The 12671-nt window shown below is 54.6% G+C and overlaps 1 protein-coding gene and 1 non-coding gene across 2 annotated transcripts in view; one reads left to right on the plus strand and one right to left on the minus strand.

The window, feature by feature from the left end:
- LRRC36 (leucine rich repeat containing 36) overlaps positions 1 to 12671 on the plus strand; it is a 663184-nt gene that overhangs the window by 103529 nt on the left and 546984 nt on the right.
- On the minus strand, positions 138 to 291 carry LOC115471454. The gene has a single exon (XR_003942343.1). It is a non-coding gene; the product is annotated as a 5.8S ribosomal RNA (ribosomal RNA).

Genomic DNA, 12671 nt, shown 5'->3' on the forward strand with positions numbered 1-12671 from the left:
TCTTGAGGGGTTGAAGGGTCGGGGGGGAGGCGGTGGAGGGACTGGCCTCGGCGGACCCCGCTCCCCCGCTGCGCGTAGACCCTGCGAACGGCCCCAGCCACGCGCCCGGTGGACGCCGGGGCGATTGACAGGATGGGCGACCCTCAGACGGGCGTAGCCCCAGGAGGAACCCAGGGCCGCAAGGTGCGTTCGAAGTGTCGATGATCAATGTGTCCTGCAATTCACACTAATTCTCGCAGCTAGCTGTGTTCTTCATCGACGCACGAGCCAAGTGATCCACCGCTAAGAGTCGCGCCCTCAGGCCGCACGGAGGCAGCCGCATCGCGGAACTCGGTTTTCGGACACCCGCCTCCGCGGAGTCGCGTCGACGGGAGAACGGCGAAACAAAAGGAAAACGATGAGTCCGGAGGCTCGGGGGTCCAGGAGCTCGGCCCAGCGTCCCCCCTTCTCCGGAGGATCGCCGGCATGGGAGGAGGAGAGCCCCACACCTCTCTCTCACGCGGACGTGGGGCGCACGGGGCTGGGGCCCTCGGCGCCGCGGCCGCCCCGCGTCGCTCAAGTCTTCAAATCTCCACCGCGCCCCGTCGCCAGGGTGGGCGCTAGGTACCTGGAACCTTGCGGAGGGAACCGTGCTCGACCGGACAGGGGCAGCGTCCCTGGCACGAGGCGGGGGGATGTCCAACGCGCCCGCCCCGCCGCCCGCACCTCCGTCCGTCGCACCAGGTCCGACCATGCGGGGGCCCCTCCTTCTCCCCGGTTCTCGGGAGAGAACCTGGGTTCCCTCGCGCTTCGGGCTCTCCGGTTCCCTGGGAAAGAGGAGCGGGGGTCCTGCGGCCTGACACCCCTCCCCGCCGCTGGGCGGGGGGCGGGAGCGTCGGCCCCCGGCGTCCAAGGGGAGCCTGTCCGGGCGTCTCTCTGTGGCCGGAGTCTCGCCGCGTGGGCCCCCCCTCTCTGGCCCGGCCCGAGGCGGCCGAGGGCGCGCCGCCGCGGGGGGCGAGGGAGGGACCTCCCCGCCTCCGGCTGGCACGCCATCCCGGTAATGATACTTCCGCAGGTTCACCTACGGAAACCTTGTTACGACTTTTACTTCCTCTAGATAGTCAAGTTTGATCGTCTTCTCGGCGCTCCGCCAGGGCCGTCGCCAACCCCGGCGGGGCCGATCCGAGGACCTCACTAAACCGTCCAATCGGTAGTAGCGACAGGCGGTGTGTACAAAGGGCAGGGACTTAATCAACGCGAGCTTATGACCCGCACTTACTGGGAATTCCTCGTTCATGGGAAACAATTGCAATCCCCGATCCCTATCACGAACGGGGTTCAGCGGGTTACCCGCACCTGTCGACGAAGGGTAGACACACGCTGATCTGTTCAGTGTAGCGCCCGTGCGGCCCCGGACATCTAAGGGCATCACAGACCTGTTATTGCTCGATCTCGTGTGGCTGAACGCCACTTGTCCCTCTAAGAAGTTGGATGTCTACCGCCGGGGGTCGCGTAACTAGTTAGCATGGAGGAGTCTCCTTCATTATCGGAATTAACCAGACAAATCGCTCCACCAACTAAGAACGGCCATGCACCACCCACAGAATCGAGAAAGAGCTATCAATCTGTCAATCCTGTCCGTGTCCGGGCGAGGTTTCCCGTGTTGAGTCAAATTAAGCCGCAGGCTCCACTCCTGGTGGTGCCCTTCCATCAATTCCTTTAAGTTTCAGCTTTGCAACCATATTCCCCCCCGGAACCCAAAGACTGGTTTCCCAGAAGCTGCTCGGCGGGTCTTGGGAATAATGCCGCCGGATCGCTAGTCTGCATCGTTTATGGTTGGAACTACGACGGTATCTGATTGTCTTCGAACCTCCGACTTTCGTTCTTGATTAATTAAAACATTCTTGGCAAATGCTTTCGCTTTGGTTCGTCTTGCGCCGGTCCAAGAATTTCACCTCTAGCGGCACAATACGAATGCCCCCAGCCGTCCCTCTTAATCATGGCCCTGGTTCCGAAAACCAACAAAATAGAACCGGAGTCCTATTCCATTATTCCTAGCTGAAGTATTCAGGCGACCGGCCTGCTTTGAACACTATAATTTTTTCAAAGTAAATGTTTCGGACCCCCGGGACACTCAGTCATCGGGGAGGCGCCGAGAGGCAGGGACTGGGACAGGCGGTAGCTCGCCTCGCGGCGGACTGCCAGCTCGATCCCAAGATCCAACTACGAGCTTTTTAACTGCAGCAACTTTAATATACGCTATTGGAGCTGGATAACTTTTATTATAAAATTGCAACCAAATACAAAACACATCCTGTCTTTACATCACTAATACCCCCTTTTTCTCCCCTTAACTAATACAAATGATTCCTAACTGCCCCTCTTCATGGTGGACGTAACCTTACTCCTCTCCACCTCTTCTCCCACTCTCCCCTGCCCACCCTCATTCTTTCCCACCTGGCAACCTGGTTTACGGTTTGTATCACCTGCCAGGCCACCTTTTCTTCTGTACCCTCTACTTGAAACAAATGATATTGGCACCTGGCCCCCCACAACCCCCCCAACAAAATCAGACCAATCACATATCTTGTTACTCGAAATGCCCTACTCCCCCCTCCCTCCAGACCATAAGCCCAATCCGCATACTTCCACTGTGCCAACCCTTTGACCCCCAACACCTGGCCCACCACTTTCCCCACCTTCTTGGCAAATGAACACCCCTGTAACAGATGTTCCGCCGTTTCTTCCACCCCTGCGCACTCCGGCCTCAGGCAACCTCTCTCCTCTTTACTCCTCCACTTGATGTTTGCCCGTACAAATAATCTTTGATGAAAGGCCAGCCACGCCAGGTTCTCAACCTTCCGGGGGACCCTTCCTGATGTCAGATTTTGCAAATCCTCCCTCATTCTTTTCGTTGTGCAATTTGGCAAACTCAACCGCCCTGGCCACAATTGCTCCCTCACCCTCTCCACCCATTCCTTTCTATTCCCTTCTTTGATCTCTTCACATGTGAGACCCCATTTCTTAACCACCCTCATCAACCCCTTCTGATATTCCTGACTTCCACTTCTCCCCCACCTCCTCTTCACCCCCCTCCCTCCCATCTCTCCTGTAACCCACCTTTCCCAAAACCCTCCTCCCCCCGTCCTCAAACTCTCTGCCCAACCCCCTTGTCCTTCCCCCACTAGTCCCTTCAAATTGACCTGCAAAAACAAAGAGCGAAACATCAGAATTGGATTTGGCATCCCCAAACCCCCTTCCTCCCACTTCCTGCACAGCACCTCCCTTCTCACGGGGTTCAACCTGTTTCCCCATAATGCCCTGAAAAAGACTCCCGTCACCTTTGCTTCCATCCTGTCTGGTAACCAGCAGATCTGCGCCACCCATAGAAATAGGGGCACTAAGTATGTCTGTATCAGGCGTACCCTCTCCCTGTAGGTCACCCCCTACCCCTTCCATTTCTCAGCCACCTCTGTCGCCTTCTCCACCACCCTCTCCCAATTCCTCTCCTCATACTTGTCCTTCCCAAATACCACTCCCAATATTTTCACTTCATCCTCCACTGCAGGTAACCCAGTTCCTCTCCCCCCCCCCTTTCCTCCCCTCTATCCCACCCCCTCCCCTTTCCTACCTGAACTGCATGGCATTTTGTCCAATTTAGTTTTGCCCCTGTCACCCTTTCATATTTCTCCAATTCCCCCTCCACCCATCTTTCTTCTTCCCTTCCCTGTACCAATACCGTCACATCATCGATGTAGGCCAGTACCCTTACTCTATCCCCCCTCTCCCCTAACCCTACCAACTTGGTTCCCCCTTCATTGAGTCGCCTCACCAAAGGGTCAATGGCTGCCACATAAATTAGTGGGCTCAATAGGCATCCCTGCCTGATTCCTGTCCTCACTGCCACTTTCCTCCCCTCCAACCATTCACTATTGGAAAACACACCGCCTCTTGATACAATTTCCTAAACCACTCTACCCACCTCTGCTACCCCTGCCTTTTCCATCATACCCCATACATATTGCCTTTGCACTCTGTCATAAGCTGTTGATTGGTCGAGTGCAATCACCTTCACCACTCCGTTCTCCCGTTGTCGTGCTACTTCTACCACCTCCCTCACTGTCAAGGCTGCTTCTACCCCTCCCCTTCCCGCTACCCCCCCTTTCTGTGCCTCACTGAGTACCTTCCCCATCTCCTCTGTTACCCTCTTTACTATCGCGCTGGCCACTACCTTCCTGTCTACATTAAGCAAAGAAATCGGTCTCCAATTGTCCAAATCCTTCCCCTTGCTTAATAGAATCAAACCGGCTTCTGACATTGACTTTGGCACTCTTCCCTTCCCTTCCCTCTACCAGGACCGGCACCACCTCCTTCTCAAAGGCGTGATAAAACTCAGCTGGAATCCCATCCGGCCCTGGCGCTCTTTTATTCCTCATCCCTCTCACCGTCTCTCTGATCTCCTCTTCCATCCATTCTCCCTGTTCCTCCTCCTCCCCTTCCCTTCCTCCCCCTGGCGTCTCTCTCACATACGCTCCCCACTTCTCCGTCCCCCCTCCCCTCTTCTGTCAAAGTATCTCCCATAATACCTTTCTACTACCCCCAACATTCCCTCCCTCGTCACCTCCCTCCTCCATCCCTCACCGCCTCCATCCCTCTCCCCCTCTCCTTCAACCTGTAATTCTCAAATGCATTGGGCGACAACATTGCCCCACAATCTCGCTCATATTTCAACCCCACCCACCTATCCCCCCTCACCTCTTCTAATCTCCTATCTAATAATTCCACTTCTCCCTCCTCCCCTCCTCTTTCCACTAATCTATCTCTCCTCTTTCTTAATGCCACCTCCAATTTTGTCCTCTCTCTCCTCATTCTTCCTTCCTTTTGCTGCGCAAACTTCCTAATCCATTTCTTAACTTCTTCCCACCACTCTCCCCATGAGTCAAATCCCTCCCTTACTGTCAGCTGATCTTCCCAAAATCCCCGAAATTCCTCTTTACTTCCCTCCTCTTCCAACCAATCCACTCTCATCCTCCACATCCCCCTTCCTCTGTCCCACCCTCCTACTTTCCCCACTTCCACCCACAACAAACTATGATCTGAGAAGTCCACTTCCCTTTGCCGCAGCTTCCCCCCTCCCTCTACCTCCTTCACCAATATCTTATCAATTCTACTAAACGTAAACTGAGCCCCCTCTCCTCCCCCTAGATCTTTTAACCCGGCCTCCCTTATTATCTTCTCTAACAACAAGCCATCATATATCCAACTCCCCTCGCCCCACTATCTTGTCTCCCCCCTATCATATTAAAGTCTCCCCCCCCCCCCCCCCATACCACCTGTCTCTCTGTGTACAAATACTTCTATATTTGTTGCAACAACCGCTTCCTCTCCCTCTTTGTCTGTGGCCCATAAATATTGATCTACCCCCCCTCCCCCCTTTCAACTCCACCACCTGTTCCACCTCTACCTCCCTTGTTCTGAAAAGCACTCTCTCGCCAATACCCATACTGAGTGCCCCCACTTCCACTCCCCGCTTTGCCCGATTCATCTCCACTACAATCTGTATCCTCGTCTCCTGCAGCAAGATACATTCCACTACTTCGTTCCTTAACTGATCGAATGCCAACCCCCTCGCCTTCTCTGTTTTAATGCTGGCCACATTAAGTGTAGCCACTCTCCATGTTCCCTCCGCCATTCTTACTTTTTCTTCCTTCTCTTCTTTCCCTCCTCCCCTCTCTCTTTCCCTTCCCTCTTCACCACCCAACCTTCCGTCCAACTCCTGTCTCCCTCCCCCTCCCTCCTCCCCACCCTCTCCCTCACTCCCCTCTCCTGCACCCTCCTCCCCACATCTCCATCTCCTCCCTTCCCTCCTTCTCCCCACCCTGCTTCTCCCTCTCCTGTCTCTCCCTCTCCCCCCTCCCACATCCTCTTCTCTTTTTCTTATTCTTTTGCACCCTCTCCCACCCTTGACTCCCTCCGTCATCCTCCCCTTCTCCCTCTCTCCCTCTTGTCCCCTTCATTCCCACTACTTTCCCCCTCTTCTCTCCCCTCCTCCCCTTCCCTGCCCCTCACTTCTCCCTCCTCTCTCCTCCCCTTCCCCCTCTCCCCTTCCATGTGTCGCCTAAGGGCACCTACTAAACGGATGCCCCAGCTCTCCACACAAATTGCACCGGATCTGAACACAATTTCCTGTCCCATGCTCCTCACTCCCACACTTAATGCACTTCCTGACAACACAATTCATCGCCATATGGCGAAAGGATCCGCACCAGAAGCACTGGTGTGGCTGGCCCTTATAGAAACATTGTATCCGATCTCTGCCGATATACGCTGCTGGAGGGATATGTTTGGGCACCTCCCCCTCCCTTCTTAGGCGCACTGTCGCCCCCCACGCCCCTGCCCACACCCTACTAGGGTCCGGTAACTTTCTTAATGGAGACACCACCTCCGCATATCTCCTCAACCACACCGTTAGATCAGCCGCCTCCAGTGACTCATTTCTGACCAATATGGTCACCTGCGCCACCTCCTGACGGCTGATCGGGATCACCCTATACCCTTCCCATTCCCCACCCCCCTTCCGGGCCTCATACCGAGTCCAGAACTCCTCCAACCCCCTAGCCGTCAAAAAACTTATATCATAATCTACCCCATTGACAGGGTGAATGCAGGCAAACAAGTTTTCTGGGATAAATCCCAACCTGAAGACTTGTTGCAACACCTCTCCTCTAGACGACGCCGGACCCTTCCCCACCCACTTTATCTGCACCACATTCCGCCTTTTCCCTCCTTGCCCACCCCACCCCTCCCCTCTCCCACCCCCAAAGCCCCTCCCTCCACCTTGCCCTCCCCCCCCCCCACCATCTGGGCAAACATCCTCCCACCTTGCTGCCATCCTATCCCCGCCCAGCCCGCCCCCTTCCACCCCTAAGTCCCTCTCCTCTGCCCTTCCCCCTTGCACAGTCTTATTCACTTCACCATTTCCAGCTGCTTGCCGTCTGGCGAACCACTCCTTCTCCTCGGTCCTCTGCCGCCACTGCAACTGGCTCCTCAGTCCGCTCTTCAGCTGCCCTCCACTCCTGGACCTCTCCCGTGCCTCTCTCCTCCCTCACGCTGTTCGTGCCAGGCTCCGCCCCTTTTTCGCCAGCATCACTCCGCTCTCTCTCTCCTGCCTGCCAGCTGCTCGCTCCATTCCTGACTCCATTCCTCTGCTTGGCGCCATCCTCCTCCGTCAGCCTGGAGCTCCCCGCCCGCGGGCACGCGTTCCCGATGATGTCATCACTCCGCACCATATGGGGCTCCCGCTTCTCACTCGCTGCTCGCGCCTCAGTTCTCTCTGCCGTCCATGACACAAACTCCTTTGATAGCCCGCTCTGCACTGGTTTGAAAGCCTCCAACACTTTAAGTTTCGTTTAAAGGTTCTTTTGTGCTCTCCCCATGCACTTTTTGCGCCAGTGGGACACTCCCACTTTTTCTGACGTTACTTCTCAAAATCCTCCTGCTGTTTGTTAAATCCCTCGGCATCTGGATTCCCACTGCCTGCCAGCTTTCCTCCTTTCCCCAGCTCCTGTTCCAGCTCAGCAGTCTCCCATATTTCAAACCTCAAGGTATTTTTCTGTGTCTCTCTTGCTACAACTTGCACATGTTGCCCTTGGTCAGTTTCAAACAATAAAGGACTTGAAATATTGTCTGTGTTTTTATTAACGTCCCCCACACCTCTCTGGGTGTAGTCACTTGGTAAAGTCCCATTCCCTCTCTGCTTCTCCTCTGCCTGCCAGCGGGCTCGGTTTGCAAACAGTTCTTTTAATGGGTTATTCCCTCTTTTCTTCAAAGACAAAATGTGCTCCTTCCTCCACACCAGCTGCTTCTCCAGGAGGGCTATCTCCCGCAACTGTTTCTCTTTTTTCCCTTCATTTTTGGAAACTTTCACCATTACGGTGGCCAACTTTATTCTTTTCCTTAATATCTCCTCTTCTTGTTCCAATTTCTTAATGGTTTTTAAATCCTCCAACACCTCTTCAGCTGTTATCTCTCTCTGCCTTCCACCCACTCAGCCCATGGCAGCTCTTCTTCCTCCTCACTCTGGTCTGCATACACTGCCTCCACAACCGGCCCTACTGAGCTTCCTCCTGACCCTCTCTGGAACTCCAACTGGGTCTGGTGCTCAGGCCTCCCCTTCTGTGGTTCTCTGGCAGTCCAGTCACTTCTCCCCATCTGGGCCTCTTCACTCTCTCTCTCTCTCCTACTCCCGGGCGCTTCACCACGTTTCTCTCTGGACCCTTTCCCGGATACCAGGGCTGGACTTTCTCCCTGGGAGCTTCTCGACTTCGGGTCTTCCTGGCCCTTACCTTTCTCCTGGGGAGTGGAACCCATCGTACCTCCTTTCTGGAGCTGCCCTGGTTCCCATCTCTGCAGGACCACACTGGGACTGCTGCCCAGCAGGAAGTCCTTCTCCTTCTCCCCGGCCTCCATTCCGGCCCTCAGGACCTCCAGGCCCGGACCTCAGGCACTTGCCCAGGCCCAGATGCAGCTCACACCTTAGCCTGTTCTCCAACCACCAGCTCCTTGCCTTCCACAACTCAGAGCTCCTGCTCCCACCTCCTCCTCGTCTGGACAGCCACTGAATTATCACGGCTGCTGGCACCAGACTTGCCCTCCAATGGATCCTCGTTAAAGGATTTAAAATGTACTCATTCCAATTACAGGGCCTCAAAAGAGTCCTGTATTGTTATTTTTCGTCACTACCTCCCCGAGTCGGGAGTGGGTAATTTGCGCACCTGCTGCCTTCCTTGGATGTGGTAGCCGTTTCTCAGGCTCCCTCTCCAGAATCGAACCCTGATTCCCCGTTACCCGTGGTCACCATGGTAGGCGCAGAAAGTACCATCAAAAGTTGATAGGGCAGACATCCAAATGGATCGTCGCTGTCACGGGGACGTGTGATCGGCCCGAGGTTATCTAGAGTCACCAAAGCAGCCGGGGGGGGGGGCGAGCCCCCGGATCGGTTTTGGTCTGATAAATGCACGCATCGCGGGAGGTCAGCGCTCGTCGGCATGTATTAGCTCTAGAATTACCACAGTTATCCAAGTAACAGATGGAGCAATCAAAGGAACCATAACTGATTTAATGAGCCATTTGCAGTTTCACTGTACGGGCCGTGCGTACTTACACGTGCATGGCTTAATCTTTGAGACAAGCATATGCTACTGGCAGGATCAACCAGGTAGCCACAGTGGCACCGGACCGGACGCGCCCCCCCCCCCCCCCCGGAGAAGGGGGGCGGCCGGAACGGCAGCAGCCCAGCCTCCGCTCCCCGGCAGAAGGCTGGCGCCTCTGCACAGTGGCAGCGGGAAGGAGGTGTCAGCACAGGGTTCACCCGACGGGGAACCTCGCCCACGGATTGAGACACGCGTCACCGGCAGCTGGAGGAACGCATTTCACCCAGGAGGGGCGCGCGAGAGGGGGGACAGGCCCAGACCCCGCTCCCAGAGAGCTCTCGGACGCCTGCACGGAGACTGCCGGACACCTCGGCCTCGCCCGAGACCGCGGGCTACCCTCAGAGGGAGCCCTCCCCAGAGAACCCTGAACAGGTAGGGAGAAACCGCATCACCTGAACACCGGACTAGCCGGCCCGCGAGGGAGCTCCCCATTCGGGTCTGAAGTGCCAAATCAATCGGTGGGCATGAGAGAGGAAAAGCATACAAGAAGGAAAAAAATCACTCTCGCCTACTGGAAGAGAAAGAGAGAAACAAAGAGTCTAGTACAGACACACAGAGACAGGCAGGCACGCCTCCCTGTCGCCGCAGTGTCAAAACAAAAAGTCAGGGCTCCCACTCTGAAGTGAGCATCCCAGGCTTTTGGTCCAACCTCCCAGAGCAGGTCCTAGCCCTCATTTGTGCTGCTTGGGAGCACCCCCCAGTGTGCACACACCAGGGGCAAGAAGGTCCCTCTGAGGGAGTCCGGGGACAGCCCTCCGAGGGCTGTCTGGCTCTCTGGACCTTCTCTCCCCTTGCTGGCGACTTCCATGCATGGCCATTCTTTCTGCGGCCCCTGAGCGCCCTCCGCAGCTGGTTCCAATGGCGGTGGGCAATTCCCTTCTGGACTAGCCGCGTGCAGGTCCCTCTGAGCCCAGGCAGGCTTCTCGGTCGAGGCGCCCCGGTCGGCGGCGAGCACCACCAACATAGTAATCCGGAGAAACCTCTCCGACCTGTTGGAAGGAAAAGTCGCCCCCCCCCCCCTCCCCTGGAGGGGAGAGACTCGGCTTTCCTAGCCGACCCTGTGGAACTGCTGCCTGGCTGCAGGGAAGCAAAAAAGAACCCTTTCCGACTTCCATAGCGGGCGCCCTCCGGTGGCCACATGCGGTATTGCTCCCGGCCAACACTTTGCTGACATTTTGCAAAAAGCCATCGAGAGCACCCGGGATGCTCCTGCCGACCCTCCCGCTCTGTTGCCACGCGACTAAGGGGTGCGATGTCTCGTTGGTTAACGGTCCACAGGCAGCACAGGTGCGGAGGAAACGCGGCTACAGTGTGCCATGGAGCGACGCAAAAGTAAGACTTTAACCTTGTGTGAAAGAATAGAAGTGCTTAAGAAATTAAAAAACGGGCAGAGCCAGGCATCTATTGCCCGAGAATATGGCGTGAACCCCAGTCAAATTTCGCGAATCTCGAAGCGGGAACACCAGCTTCTGGGAGACTGGCGAAGCAACAGAAACCCACAACGGAAACGTAAGTGGGTGGGAAAGGCTGAGGAGGTTGAGGAGGCTCTCCTTCGGTGGTTTTCACAGGTCAGGAGCAGACAGTTTCCTGTAAGCGGTCCGCTGCTCATGGAGAAAGCTGGCCAGTTAGCTGGCTGTCTTGGGCTAACTGAGTTCAAAGCCACTGTCGGGTGGCTGGAAAGGTGGAAAAGAAGGAACAATATCACATTTAAGAAGCAGCACGGTGAGAGGCAGGATGCTGATGACTCGGGGGCTGAAAATTGGGTGGTGTTGGTCCTTCCTTCCATCCTGAACGAGTATGCACCTCGTGACATTTTCAACGCTGATGAAACCGGCCTCTACTGGCGGGCCATTCCTGATGGCACACTGGCATTCAAGCAGGCCACACCTACGGGAAGCAAAGCGTCGAAGGAACGACTGACCATCGTCCTATGCTGCAATATGGATGGGGGTGAGAAGCTGGAACCCCTGGTCATCGGGAAGAGCAAACAGCCCCGTTGCTTCAAGAACGTGAAGCGGCTCCCTGTGTCATACCGGGCGAATGCCAATTCGTGGATGACTAGGGACCTTTGGAAGCAGTGGCTAAAGGATTTAAACACCAGAATGAGGGCACAGAAGCGTCCCATTTTGCTGCTCTGCGACAATTCTGCTGCTCACAATGCTCCTGTCAGGCTGTCTCATGTTAAGCTGGTCTTCCTGCCTCCAAACACTACCTCACTGATCCAACCATTGGATCAGGGCATCATAGCCAATTTCAAAGCCCATTATCGTGCTCTTCTTCTAAGGCGTCTGATGGGCCTTATGGACGGACAGACTGGTGATAACAAACGTGCCATTGAACTGGCTCGTTCTCTGTCCATGTTGTTTTCCCTACACCTGCAGAAAGAAGCCTGGAATCGGGTCACACAGGCAACCATCATCAAATGCTACAGGCGGGCACGCTTTGTCAATGATGTGGGCAGGGACGAAACGGATGCAGCCATGGCCAGCGCGGCAGATCAACAAGCTGCTGACATCCCAGCCGGTGTTAGCAAAGAGCAGTTCCACCGATACGTAGCTGTCGATTGCAGTCTACAGACAGCTGGCGACAGCACGGATGTCGAGCTCTGCGCCTGCACGCAGGCAACGGCCACCGATGAAGCAAGCGATCAGATGAGCAGCGAGGCACCGATCCAACAACCTCCTGCCACTTTCGCTACAGCGCTGGAGGGTCTCAGCACCGTTAGGGCCTACCTGGAGAACACTGGGTGTCAGAGCTATGAACGATTTTACCGTCTGGCAGACTTAATCTATGAAACCCAAAGACACCGTAGTGTGCAGAGGACTATCACTGACTATTTCAAGAAAGCCAAATAACAGAGACTGTATTGTGTGTACATTTAATAAACAGTACTGTTCATATGTTTATCAGATGTCAAGCTTCTTTGGCTCACAATGGTTAAGCGCACGCTCCTGTTAACTGCATCTATTTCTTCGGTCCCAGTCCCTTGCACTTAAGCGGATTGCACTGTGTGTATATATATATATATATATATATATATATATATATATATATATATATATAATCTTAAACAGTAAGATTAACAGAGGGCGAACCCTGTGGGACTCCAGAAATTGATAAACATGAGGATGATAATTTCTCTTCCTAAGGAAACTAGTAAACAGGACAAAATTCGGTGAGACCAGCCTAACTCACTCATTTTCTGTAACAATAAAATAATATCAACTGTATCAAAAGCAGCTGAAATGTCAAATTGTAAAAGCAATAGTGAATGACCTTTATACATAAATTGCCTAACCTCAGTTACTAAAGTGATAGCTATTGATTCTGTATTATGTAAAGGTCTAAAATCAGATTGTGTATGGTGTAAACAACCAAACAGATCAATAAAAAGTAGCAATCTGGTCGGCAACTATAGTTTCTGGCAACTTGGCAAGTCTAGAAATGCTTGCTACAGGATGAAAGTTGGCAGTATTTGTC

The sequence above is a fragment of the Microcaecilia unicolor genome, chromosome 5, assembly GCF_901765095.1.
Source record: "Microcaecilia unicolor chromosome 5, aMicUni1.1, whole genome shotgun sequence".
In the NCBI taxonomy this organism is placed as follows: domain Eukaryota; kingdom Metazoa; phylum Chordata; class Amphibia; order Gymnophiona; family Siphonopidae; genus Microcaecilia; species Microcaecilia unicolor.